The sequence below is a fragment of the Scardinius erythrophthalmus genome (assembly GCF_964197995.2).
Source record: "Scardinius erythrophthalmus genome assembly, chromosome: 17".
Classification (NCBI taxonomy): Eukaryota; Metazoa; Chordata; class Actinopteri; order Cypriniformes; family Leuciscidae; genus Scardinius; species Scardinius erythrophthalmus.
In genome coordinates, this window is record NC_138237.1 from 35171008 (window position 1) to 35184650 (window position 13643).

Consider the following 13643-nt stretch of genomic DNA (forward strand, 5'->3'; position numbering starts at 1 on the left):
CAAGAGTCCTGTAAATCATTAACTACAATTGTACTGTAAAATTTACAGTAACTTACTGGCAACTTTGGTTGCCACTAAGACTGTAAAATTTACAAGAGCACTGTAAATCATTAACTACAATTGTACCGTAAAAAACACAGCACACTGCCTTATATATGCTGTAAAATTGTTTTTACAGCTGTAACTAAAATTACAGTCGAAATAATGTTTGTGAATGCAAGTGAAATTACAAGAGCAACAATGAACTTACATGTACTGCTATACATTTTACAGTAAATTAGAGCATTTGCTGTGGAATTCAATTCACTAACTACATTTGAGATTTTTCACTGCTTTGTGTGTACGTTTGCTGTAAGTTTCAGCCTTTGTCAAATAAAACTCACAATAACAGGTTTTCATTAATATAACAAATTTATTGTGCAATAATGGCTATTTAACATAAGCACCAGATTCCAAAATATATTGGGAGAAACAAAAATGGAGATTAAATGAAAGGCTTTAGCCTTGGAAAGAACCACTGAGAACAGCGGCACTTAAAGGATTATTTCACCTCAAAATGAAAATTTCCTGATAATTTACTCATCCCAATGCCATTCAAGATGTTCATGTCTTTCTTTCTTCAGTGGAAAATAAATAACGTTTTTTGAGGAAAACATTTCAGGATTTGTATCCACACAATGGATTTCAATCGCAACCAACATGTTGAAGTCCAAATCAATGCAGTTTCAAAGGGCTTTGAAGTGCTTCAAACGGCTCTGCACGATCCCAGCTGAGGAATAGGGTCTTGTATAGCGAAACTGTTGGTCATTAAAAAAATAATATATACTTTTTAACCACAAATGCACATCTTGTACCATCTCCGAGATGCGCTACGTATTACTTCATCACATTGGAAAGGTCACGAAAAAACTAAAACAAAAATGTCGGACGATTTTGAAGTTGGAGGAGAAAATTAGATACATTTTTCGCCCTTCCCTACCTTTTTGAACCGGAATACACAGACAAATAACTTAGACCGATGACGTGACCCGTGACCTTTCCAACGTGATGACGTAATGCATGGCGCGTAGCAGACCAGCACAAGACGAACAATTGTGGTTAAAAAGTATATACATTTTTATTTTATTTAGAAAATTACAGATCGTTTCGCTAGATAAAACCCCATTTCTCAGCTGGGATCGTGCAGAGCCGTTTGAAGCACTTCAAAGCCCTTTGAAACTGCATTGATTTGGACTTCAACATATTGGTTGCGATTGAAATCCATTGTGTGGATACAAATCCTGAAATGGTTTCCTCAAAAAACTTTATTTTCCACTGAAGAAAGAAAGACATGAACATCTTGAATGGCATTGGGATGAGTAAATTATCAGGAAATTTTCATTTTGAGGTGAACTAATCCTTTAAGTATCAACTATACAAGGCACACATCCCTAAAGTGTGACTGAACTTCAGTCATAAACAAAAGAAATGGTTTGAACTGTGCCTACCTTTAATTTGCCAAATCCATAAAAAAAGGCAAGAATGTATTGAACATCAATCATGAACTTGGAAATCAGGTCAGAGTCTCTTGTATCAATTCCATTGGAATACTTTTGTTTAAATGGCAAGCCATTCAAAGTCCATAGTTTCCGTAACAGTGTGCATACATATGGGTTCATTTCATGCATTTTCTTGTTTCCAGCAGCAACTTTTGATCCAGTTTCCAGGTTAATGCCCACAAGTCCTCTGTGGAAAAAAAAAACACACAACATCCAATTATCAAAAAAACAGTATACACTTAAACAATAAAATACAAAATTTGTCAGACAACTCATAAATTACATTTAATTTCAATTAATGAAGAGTTAGGGTCATATTTAATTTTATCCAAAATTTTAATATAAAAATATTTAGCCTTCCATGTTTGCAATAAACAAAATGTACAGATTATATCATTATTATACAGATTTAATTTTAGTAATTTTAGATTTAGTTATTCATGAAAATAATTCTCTATTCAGTGTGTGGTTAGCAAATTTTTTTTTTGTTCATTTGAAAACTTTTCCATAAAATATCTAATCCTGATAAACTATCCTAAATTGAAAACCTAAAAAAAAAAAAAGTCAAGAAAATTTGAAAGTCCACAATAAATATAGAGTAAGATTTTATGCTCTGAAATACCTCTGAATAAATTCCAGCGTGCATGCAGCGTCATCCTGATAAGCAAGATTTAAGTTGTAATAGGTCGCAAACAACGCTGCCAGGCCCTCAACAAATGACTCTGAAAATGGGCCCAGGACAACTTCCCTTTCGACTGACATCCACTTGCTTGGGGTCATGGATTCACCTATAAAAAATAAAAATAAAATACGGCAGAGCATAGATTAATAAGTGTTGTAAAAGTATGGTTCATGGGTAGCTCATGATAAAGGGATAGTCTGAAAAGAATGAAATGAAGTGAAAATTACCATGATTTACTCACGCTATCATAGGAGTAAATTACTTTCTTCTTTCAGACAATTGCAATCGGAGTTATATTAAAAAAATGTCCTAGCTCTTCCAAGCTTTATAATGGTAGTGAATGACGGCCAAGATTTTGAAGCCCAAAAAGTGCATCCATCGATCATAAAAGTACTCCACATGACTCAGGCCTTCTGAAGTGAAGCGATGCATTTGTTTAAGAAAAATATCCATATTTAAAACCATTTAAATTAAAATATCTAGCTTTCAGCATATTTATGGCGAAAGAGTGAACTCTGACCTGACGCAACGAAGAACACGTAAGTGCAGAGGATAGAGCAAAAAAAAAAAGACTCGAATTAGAAGTCTAAAACAATAATTTTTAAAGACAAATTTCTGAGGATTTCGAATCGATATAAGAGAAGACCTTAAGTTTGTTACACAGCCCTATTTGTTTGAACCACGAGAGGCGTTAAAGCTTACACTATACATCATGTCAGGAGTTACTTTCTTTTGGCATAAGTCGACTTTTGTTTAACAATGTATATTTTACTTACACAAACACATTGCTTCGCTTCAGAGGGCCTTTATTTACCCCCTGGAGTTACTTTTTCCTGGATTACTTTTATGATGGATGATGCACTTTTTAGAGCTTTAAAATCTCATCCTCCATTCACTGCCATTATAAAGCTTGGAAGAGCCAGGACATTCTTTAAAATAACTGATTGCATTTGTCTGAAAGAGAAAAGTCATATACACCTAGGATGGCTTGTGGGTGAGTAAATCATGATGTAATTTTTTATTTTTAGATAAAGACACTATAAACTATGGATTTACAATGAAGATTAATGTTACTAATAAGGATTTTTGTTACTAATGAGAGAGAATGGTTCAGAGATAAAAAAAAAAACAGGGCACAGAGAGAGCTAACTATGGAAGGAATATAGGAATGAGAATAGAATTGTGAAATAGAATACAGGAACAGAGGAGGCAAAATTGTATTTTTAAAATGGCCATTAAAGTGAGAAGAAAAAAAACAGTACAGGACAAACAGTTATCCATTTAAAAGCTAGAGAGCAAAGAAAAGTTTATATGATGGAGACACAGACACAAAGTAAAGCAAAAAACCTTGGATGATCAGTGCGGGTGAATCCGGTAATCCCTCTCTTTCCATGTCGGCTGAAGTTGCTGCTGCCTAAGAAAAACAAAAATTAATTTAGCATTTCAATGAAATCTTTAACACATTAAAAATCTAAATGTTATACTTACATCAGCTTCAATTATAAGGGATTCTGTTCTCTCTTTAAAATGGGCCATTAAGAGTTGCAAGATGCACAGGACCATAGAATTTCCCTCTTGATACTTCGACAGAACAGCACACACCACATTGTTTGTTGGCTTTTCTTGAAAAAATCTTAGAATCCTCTTTCCTTTCCCTTCAATGCTCTCCATGATTTTCAGTAAGCAATTGGAAATGTAAAAAGATCCCCTTCAGACAAAACAGGTAAGGCCATGAGTTCTTTAGTTCAGACAGTGGTGGAGGTGGCGCTGACGGTAATATGTGACCTCCATCAACTTGTGAAGTTCTCCTCTATCGGCTCCAGACATTCCTTCAGAAGAAATTTACTGAGAGAGACAAAATATGTGGGCAATCAGGTACACCACATCTAAATCCTGATTTATGCACATTTCTATGCAATTTCACATGCTGCACAAAACTCAGGATTGTACTGCTCTCATTATTACAAAAGTGACAGAACATGTTCAACTGCCCAAAAAAAAAAAAAAAAAAACCCTTCACAAGCTAATAAATGCACAGCAATAAAGCATGTGCACAGCAAATACTAATGTCACGTTTACACTACTTTCTATTTAACAACTAAATTACAAATATGAATACCAAGCACCCTTACAAATAATATTAACATAAAAATAAAACAAAAAAATACTTAATTACACCATCTTAAATCGAACAAAAACGTGCTATTACATTAGCTAATGGCTTGGCAGTCAAGTTAAACACTATTTAGTTGCATAAAACCTACACAATTTAATTGCAATGTTTAAAAGCTTACATGTCTAACGTTACTACCAACAACAATGTAAAATCATTTTATACCGAACAGTTAACAAAAATGTAGCACTAATATAAAATGACAGCACGGCCACACTTTCACGGTGAAGAAAATATAACAGTTAACGTTAGCCAGCTAACTTAATCGTTCATCTGTGTCTGGACTCATCAAGCAAATTCAGTATCATAAAATTGGACAAATAATCTAGATTATCAATTTTGAAACGTCACAAAAAAAAATAAAAAAAATAATAGTTAATATATTGTGGATGTAACAGGATTTCACGTTTACACTACTAAAGCATGAATTACTAGCGTTACACACCTCGTCGTCTCACTCTCATTCGAGGTCCTCGTCCTCCTTCGGTAAACTTAGCGTGCATGAGGTGAGCGCGAAAATTGAGTGGTGATGATGATGCAGCGCGTGGAAAGTCCCAACGGTCCCCCAAGATGTCCACTGAAGATGACGATTGACGAAATGACATCACACGCACTGCGCTACGCCGATGTCGTTGTTTAATCATGGGAGTTTTTTTAAAAGCCAACAGTTTTAAAGTACTAGAGGTGTACGTTATATAATCAAATGTCAGAGTTTAAATGGTGTAAATAATTCGCTAAAAAAAGGCTGTATTTATTACAGTTGACTATTACTTTAGTGTTATTGACTTGTGAAGCAAAAACTTTTGCAACCGTTTTTTTTTTCTTAAAACATAAATAAATAAAATAAATTACAGTGGTATATGCGTGATATCCAGTAGCATTTACTGCATACCGGTAAGCATGTTTCCACAAGTCATAGGAACATGCATGCTCCCACATGGCAAAATACAGTAATACTGTAAATTTTAAAATACAGTAGTCTATTGTAAATATTTACTGTAAAAACTACAGCAATTTTTAACAGTGTATGAATGTCAAAGAGTGGTATAAACATAACCCATTTCACTATACAGTTTTTCAAATAAGGTAAACATCATATCAATAGAATATTTTTATTGTGCATCATTTCATCATCGTTTTATGCAAAAAGGGTGAAATTAGATGACAAAATGCTAGCTGTGAAATTAGCTTTAGCAAGACAAATGAGTGTTATTACATTCCAAAAATGCTTAAAATGTAATTTCCCTCTCCACATGCTATTAAATATGTGTCATTTCCAGGCTGTTCACCATTTGTTTTGTTTTTTTTGTTTTTTTTATTGCAAAAGTAATAGCACACCTCTCCTCAACAAACCCAGCCTGTTTATACATAGATATTAGTATGTAACATTTACAGGTCTAAAAGCATAATTTTGTGTGTTTGGATAGATATTGAAACATATGGATGTACTTCATTTAAAACGTAAACATTATTACGTATTTAAAGTTATAGAAATGTAAAATATTTACAAATCATTTGTAACATAAATACATTTGTATAGTTACATTTTTACTACTTCATAGACATATTTAATATTAAAGGGATAGTTCACTTTGAAATTAAATTTTGGTATGTTTTAGCTTACCTCAAGGGCATCCAAGATGTAGGTGTCTTTTTTTCTGCAATAGTTTAAATTTTGATATTTTTAGGTCAAACCGTTCTTGTCTGTCAGTCATATAATGCAGGTCTATGGACACTGTCTCAAAGAGCATGCACAGAGTCCAAATTAAAACAATTCCTCATCGTCCAAATTAAACAATTCCCCATCGTAATTACACATTGATGGCCTAAGACACGAAACGAGCGGTTTGTGTGAGAAAACGAACAGTATTTATATCGTTTTTAGCTCTTATACACAGCCACGTCCAAGTGATCTGAGGGCGCGCGCATCCTGGTGTGTGACGTGTGCGCAGACTGGTGCATAGATATATACACTAGATGTCGCCTTAAAGACATTCGTTCCAATGAACTGCCGTAGACAAGGCGACATCTTGTGTATATATATTTATGCACCAGTCTGCGCACACGTCACACACCAGGATGCGCTCGCGCCCTCAGATCACTTGGACGTGGCTGTGTATAAGAGCTAAAATCGATATAAATACTGTTCGTTTTCTCACACAAACCGCTCGTTTCGTGTCTTAGGCCATCAATGTGTACATACGATGGGGAATTGTTTAATTTGGACGATGGGGAATTGTTTTAATTTGGACTCAGTGTCCATTTGAGACAGTGTCCATAGACCTGCATTATATGACTGACAGACAAGAACGGTTTGACCTAAAAATATCAAAATTGAAACTACTGCGGAAAAAAAGACACCTACATCTTGGATGCCCTTGAGGTAAGCTAAAACAGACCAAAATTTAATTTCAAAGTGAACTATCCCTTTAACCCTACCCCAACCCTAACCATAACCACTTTTATAGAGCCTAGAAAAAGACTAGAAAAACAAATAACAGGTAGAATATTTTACAATGACCCTTTTAGTTTTAATATCAGATACTTTTTGCCTGCTTATCCCACTCTGATCTCAAAACCTAACCCTGAACATTTCTTAAAAGTATAGTTTTAAGAAAAATGCAACAGACAGATAAGTGCAATGAATGTTGTTAATTTATTGCTAAAATATCACAAAACAGTACCAAAGTAGTTCAAATGACGATGTGTTGGATTTGCTGTCCCCTCTGGCAGTTATACAATAAGTTTTTAAGGTAAGGAGTAGAATTTTAGTTGTTAATTGCTGCAAATCATATGACCTGTGAAGGCGTGCATATCTCATTCAAACACATACACTATATGAAACATGATGCATGTCAAATGCAAGTGTCAAGATCATGTCCTGTTTAGTTTCATTTTCTGTCACTGTTTTGCTTGAGTTCTAGTTCATTATTTGTTACCATAGTTTCTAATTAGTAATTAGCAGGGCTAAAGAACTGGATGGCCCTGGCAGAGGAGGAGGGAGAGGGATGCTGGGCGACGAAACAAATGGTGATGAGTGCAGGGTTTGACAGTAACAATCACTACTGGGGATGGAGACAAAGATTGTTAAATAAAGGTTTGAATTTGGGTCTGTTCCTCACAACAACAACAAACAAAAAACAATCATTTGGATTCTGAATATTTGGATTACAGTGCACAGATCAAATTAATTGCTTTAATTATGGTTTATGTTGCCTTTTTTGGAGTATTTTATGGTTGAACGGTTACAGAAATGTTAAAGAGCAGTTGTGTTTAACATTATATAACCCTTTGAAAAGAGTTAGCACAGGAAGTCACAAAACAAAATGAAATGTTATCATTTCAAATTATGTAAATGAGTGAACTGCCTGAACAAGTGCTGAACAAATGTGATTGAAAACATATCTTCTGAAAAATCATACATACAACAGTATCAGATTAATTCCATGAATTCAAAATTCACAATATTAAAAATTGTAAACATCTGTACGTCTATAAAGTTGTTCATACATAAATCATGCCCATTTTAGATGCTGCAATAAGACAATAATGTGCATTTTATTGTCTATGCAAATGTAAGTAAACATGCATGTTGAACCAAATGTGTTTTACATAAAATACACACCAATAGTAATAAGATCACATTGACGAACCACACAATTTGAAGAATGATTCATGTTCATAATACAAACACTGTGAGTTACATGATGAACTTTAATACTGTTCAAATCTCCAACCCTAGTATGTATTTGATATGGTAATAGCCATGCTTGCCTTAGCAAACACCACTAATTAGTTTCAGCTATGTATTTAATGCTTCCAGGTCAAATATGTGACATAATATACAGAGCTTATACAAGCATTATGTGCACAGTATAGCTGAGGTTTGGGAAAGGAAACTATATCCCTCCAAAGTATAACAACAAAACTTTGTGTAATCAGCTTCATTTACTGTAATAAGCCACCGAAGGGCAGATGGCTTCAGTGGTAGAAAGAGAAATCAAAGGAGCTTCAGATTGAGCTATAATTACATGTACACTAACACAAGCCATTGCATAAAGTAGATACGGTTTGACTTGACAGTTTGTTGTTTAAGTTGGTTAACTGAAACGGTTGTTGCTCGAGGAGAAAATGAAAAGGGGATGTTTGAAGAGCAATTTTAAGCATGGTTCTGATATAACAAATGTTCAGTTGATTCGGATAATCAGCACAAGTATAACATAGATAAACATTAAGAAATTATACTAAAGATACTGTTCAAATTGTGTTTGGATATATGCAATAGCACAAAAAGCTTAAAAACAATTAATAATTTCATAAACAATTACTTTGTGACAGAACTGTTTACTCCAATTATTAATAAATGTAATGATTTATTGAACATGGGTGTCTCTTATTTAAAAAAAAAAAAAAAAAAAAAAAAACAGCGAGAAGCCATTAGATTTTAGAGTGGATATGGGAGTTTCAGGCTTACACTGAAAAAAATGTTTTGTCAGTTCTACTTAGAAAATGTACTTACCATCTACAATAACTGGTTTTGTTGAAATGAAATGCATGATTTAAGATGACTGATTACAACTGAATGCAACCAACCTGAAAAAACATGGTTTTACTGAAGCATAGCTGTCAGTAGATATAACCTGATTTGTCCAGCTAGGCAAAATTACTTAACAAGTTTGATATAATCAAGAGGCTCAAATTGAGTGTATGTTTGCTTTATAATGTCAATTGTGATTTTCACTTTGATGTAACATAATGCGTATAGTAACCTTAAAGGGATACTTCAGGATTTAGCATTAAGCTTTGTATTAGTAGAAAACCTGTAGTATTTTCGAATTACCATGCTTTCCACCCTCATATCCCCCTGAGACAAGAGATTTATGTATTTTTTGTCTGGAAAAAATCCTCCGATGACGCAAAAATCGTCATTTTGCGTCATCGGAGGATTTTCTGGCCAGAGGCTAAAGACTACAGCCAGTAGGAGGAGCTGTTCTGCATGTTTTTAACCCGCCCATAGAGGGTGGGATCTCACTCACAGAATGTACACACAGTCAGCCGTCTTTCTTTGGAAGCTAAGCTAGCAGGCTCTCGTTCTGTGGATAAAGCTGAGTAGTAGGAGAAAGCTGAGTAGTAGGGGTTACCATCCTCCTTTTCCCGGACTTGTCCGGCGGGCGAGATCGTTCAAAATGTCCGGGATTCGGCTTTTGCTTTCTGCGGTTGCCATTCATTGTTTACATGCACACCTCTTGTTTCAATCTAACTGAATTCATTCCGATCGGTGAATCTGAATATAGTGTTTACATGAACGCTAAACAAGTGATCGGTTGATGTGCGTTTTAACATTGCTAAAAAAATTCACGCACCTCCGTTGCGAGACCGACGTGTCTCAGTAATGACGCCACCGGCCTCGCGCCGTTCTCCCGCAGCCCTCAGCCTCGTCCTGCTCGCCACAGTAAACATAATGAATGGCGACTGTAGAACGCAAAAGCCGAATCCCGGACATTTTGGGCGATCCCGAAATCCCAGGCAGACTCGTCACGGAGACTCACTGGTAGCCTAACCTTGTTTTCAACTGAGCTCTCTTACCGGTAGGCGTGGCCTCCTAGGGCAGCGAAGCAAGTGCATTCTGGGAGTTGTTGTCTTTCATCCACATAAGCCAAAAATACATTTTCTGGCTTTTCTCAGTCTAGAAAGCTCCAAATTTAAAAAAAAATAATTCACATTTCTTCGACATAAATGACCTATTTTAAATACACATTCATCTTTCCAGAGGTGAAGTATCCCTTTAAATCACAATTTCTCATTGAAGCAAAATTCAGCGATCAGCAAGGAGCAGCCAAACACAAATCTTTTCTTCTTCTTTGTCCTTCAGAGAAGATGTCCTGAGTCACCACAATACTGCCCTCTATAGGCCTGGTGCAGTCGTAGTGCTTAAACACTACATACACAGCGTAATGCTTAAACACATTTAAGCATGCAAAATGCCACCAGTTCCTGTATGTGAAACAAATGTCAAACGGTGCGCATGTGTCGAATGTGTCCATCCTGAGCTTTATTGGTATTTGTACAATGAATGGGTCAATGTAACTCAATTAAGTTAAAACAGTATCCCCTTGTTTTATGTGACACAAACCATATTGAATTAGGTTACAACAACAAAAATAGAATTTATAGGTAGAATCAGGTAGAAATACCTGCACATTTCAATTTTTTTACAGTGTAGAATACCTGGTAAAAACACTGTCACATGGCCTCTTGTTGCTTATTGCTTTTGAACACCAATCAGGCAGAATAGCACAGTATTTTTACAGATATTTAATCAATAGTTTAAGCAAAAGTCTAAAAGGCTGCTTTGGTTTAAATATTGCGGTTACTACATGCCGTTTGAACAAAGAAACAACAGTGAAGTGTGCGTTAGAACATATTTCATTGGAAGCTCCTGGATGCGTCCTGGCACACTCTCAAGTCAATAGATTACAAAATTCCCAAAAACTATAAACACATTTAAGCATGCAAAATGCCACCAGTTCCTGTATGCGAAGCAAATGTCAAACGGTGCGCATGTGTCGAATGTGTCCATCTTGAGCTTTATTAGGAATTGTATAATGAATGGGTCAATGTAACTCAGTTAAGTTAAAACAGTATCCCCTTGTTTTATGTGACACAAACCAGACTGAATTAGGTTACAACAACAAAAATAGAATTTATAGGTAGAATCAGGTAGAAATACCTGCAAATTTCAATTTTTTTATAGTGTAGAATACCTGGTAAAAACACTGTCACATGGCCTCTTGTTGCTTATTGCTTTTGAACACCAATCAGGCAGAATAGCACACTATTTTTTACAGATATTTAATGAATAGTTTAAGCAAAAGTCTAAAAGGCTGCTTTGGTTTAAATATTGCGGTTACCACTACATGCCGTTTTAACAAAGAAACAACAGTGAAGTGTGCGTTAGAACATAGGCTATTTCATTGGAAGCTCCTGGATGCATCCTGGCACACTCTCGAGTCAATAGATTACAAAATTCCCAAAAACTATAAACACATTTCAGCATGCAAAATGCCACCAGTTCCTGTATGCGAAGCAAATGTCAAATGGTGCGCTTGTGTCGAATGTGTCCATCTTGAGCTTTATTAGGAATTGTATAATTAATGGGTCAATGTAACTCAGTTAAGTTAAAACAGTATCCCCTTGTTTTATGTGACACAAACCAGACTGAATTAGGTTACAACAACAAAAATAGAATTTATAGGTAGAATCAGGTAGAAATACCTGCAAATTTCAATTTTTTTATAGTGTAGAATACCTAGTAAAAACACTGTCACATGGCCTCTTGTTGCTTATTGCTTTTGAACACCAATCAGGCAGAATAGCACACTATTTTTACAGATATTTAATGAATAGTTTAAGCAAAAGTCTAAAAGGCTGCTTTGGTTTAAATATTGCGGTTACCACTACATGCCGTTTTAACAAAGAAACAACAGTGAAGTGTGCGTTAGAACATAGGCTATTTCATTGGAAGCTCCTGGATGCATCCTGGCACACTCTCGAGTCAATAGATTACAAAATTCCCAAAAACTATAAACACATTTCAGCATGCAAAATGCCACCAGTTCCTGTATGCGAAGCAAATGTCAAACGGTGCGCATGTGTCGAATGTGTCCATCTTGAGCTTTATTAGGAATTGTATAATGAATGGGTCAATGTAACTCAATTAAGTTAAAACAGTATCCCCTTGATTTATGTGACACAAACCAGATTGAATTAGGTTACAACAACAAAAATAGAATTTATAGGTAGAATCAGGTAGAAATACCTGCACATTTAAAAAAAATTACAGTGTAGAATACCTGGTAAAAACACTGTCACATGGCCTCTTGTTGCTTATTGCTTTTGAACACCAATCAGGCTGAATTGCACACTATTTTTTACAGATATTTAATGAATAGTTTAAGCAAAAGTCTAAAAGGCTGCTTTGGTTTAAATATTGCGGTTACTACATGTCGTTTAAACAAAGAAACAACAGTGAAGTGTGCATAGAACATATTTCATTGGAAGCTCCTGGATGCGTCCTGGCACACTCTCAAGTCAATAGATTACAAAATTCTCAAAAACTATAAACACATTTCAGCATGCAAAATGCCACCAGTTTCTGTATGCGAAGCAAATGTCAAATGGTGCGCTTGTGTCGAATGTGTCCATCTTGAGCTTTATTGGGAATTGTATAATGAATGGGTCAATGTAACTCAGTTAAGTTAAAACAGTATCCCCTTGTTTTATGTGACACAAACCAGATTGAATTAGGTTACAACAACAAAAATAGAATTCATAGGTAGAATCAGGTAGAAATACCTGCATATTTCAATTTCAATTTTTTTACAGTGTAGAATACCTGGTAAAAACACTGTCACATGGCCCCTTGTTGCTTATTGCTTTTGAACACCAATCAGGCAGAATAGCACAGTATTTTTACAGATATTTAATGAATAGTTTAAGCAAAAGTCTAAAAGGCTGCTTTGGTTTAAATATTGCGGTTACCACTACATGCCGTTTGAACAAAGAAACAACAGTGAAGTGTGCATAGAACATATTTCATTGGAAGCTCCTGGATGCGTCCTGGCACACTCTCGAGTCAATAGATTACAAAATTCCCAAAAACTATAAACACATTTAAGCATGCAAAATGCGCCACCAGTTCCTGTATGCGAAGCAAATGTCAAACGGTCTGCGAAAGACTGAGAATATCCCCGTTATTATTTTGTTCCCGTTTTGCTTTTCGGGCTCTCACGTTCTGTCTCTGATGTGTCAACACAACACGCAGTGGCTAGGAACAAACAATCTAAGTAAATATATACAGATAGATAGACAAACAGATAGATTGATAGAATGAGAGAGGGAAAACTGCAGAGAGACACCAAGTCTAGACCTCCTATTTGGGGCCACTCCCTGTTTGCTTTGTTCAGTGCTATGTCTGCGCAGGTAATTACCCTTGATCACAGCATCCGGGGAGGGAGACGGGAACCAAAGGGGTCGGGGCCGGCGGAACAGTTCTCTTTGGTGCTGCTATGATAATGTCAAAAAGGAAATTGCCAATAAATTTAATGACATCACTTCTTTTTAATGAGGCATGCTGTCTTTTTGATGCCTGTCGTGATAAAGACTCCAATGAAGCTGCAAGCATGCATATCCAAATCAGGGCTAGATAAACTTCATAGTTGGATCTAAAAACAGCTCGTATTGGGCAAAG

General features: G+C 35.6%; 1 long non-coding RNA gene across 1 annotated transcript; it reads right to left on the bottom strand.

Moving 5' to 3' along the window:
- Positions 1-1201: 1201 nt before the first annotated feature.
- LOC308705216 lies at positions 1202-3951 on the bottom strand. The gene is made up of 4 exons (XR_014031891.1): positions 3709-3951; positions 3568-3634; positions 2161-2326; positions 1202-1725 (listed from the first exon to the last, which is right to left on the bottom strand). It is a non-coding gene; the product is annotated as an uncharacterized lncRNA (long non-coding RNA).
- Between the last annotated feature and the right edge of the window lie 9692 nt (positions 3952-13643).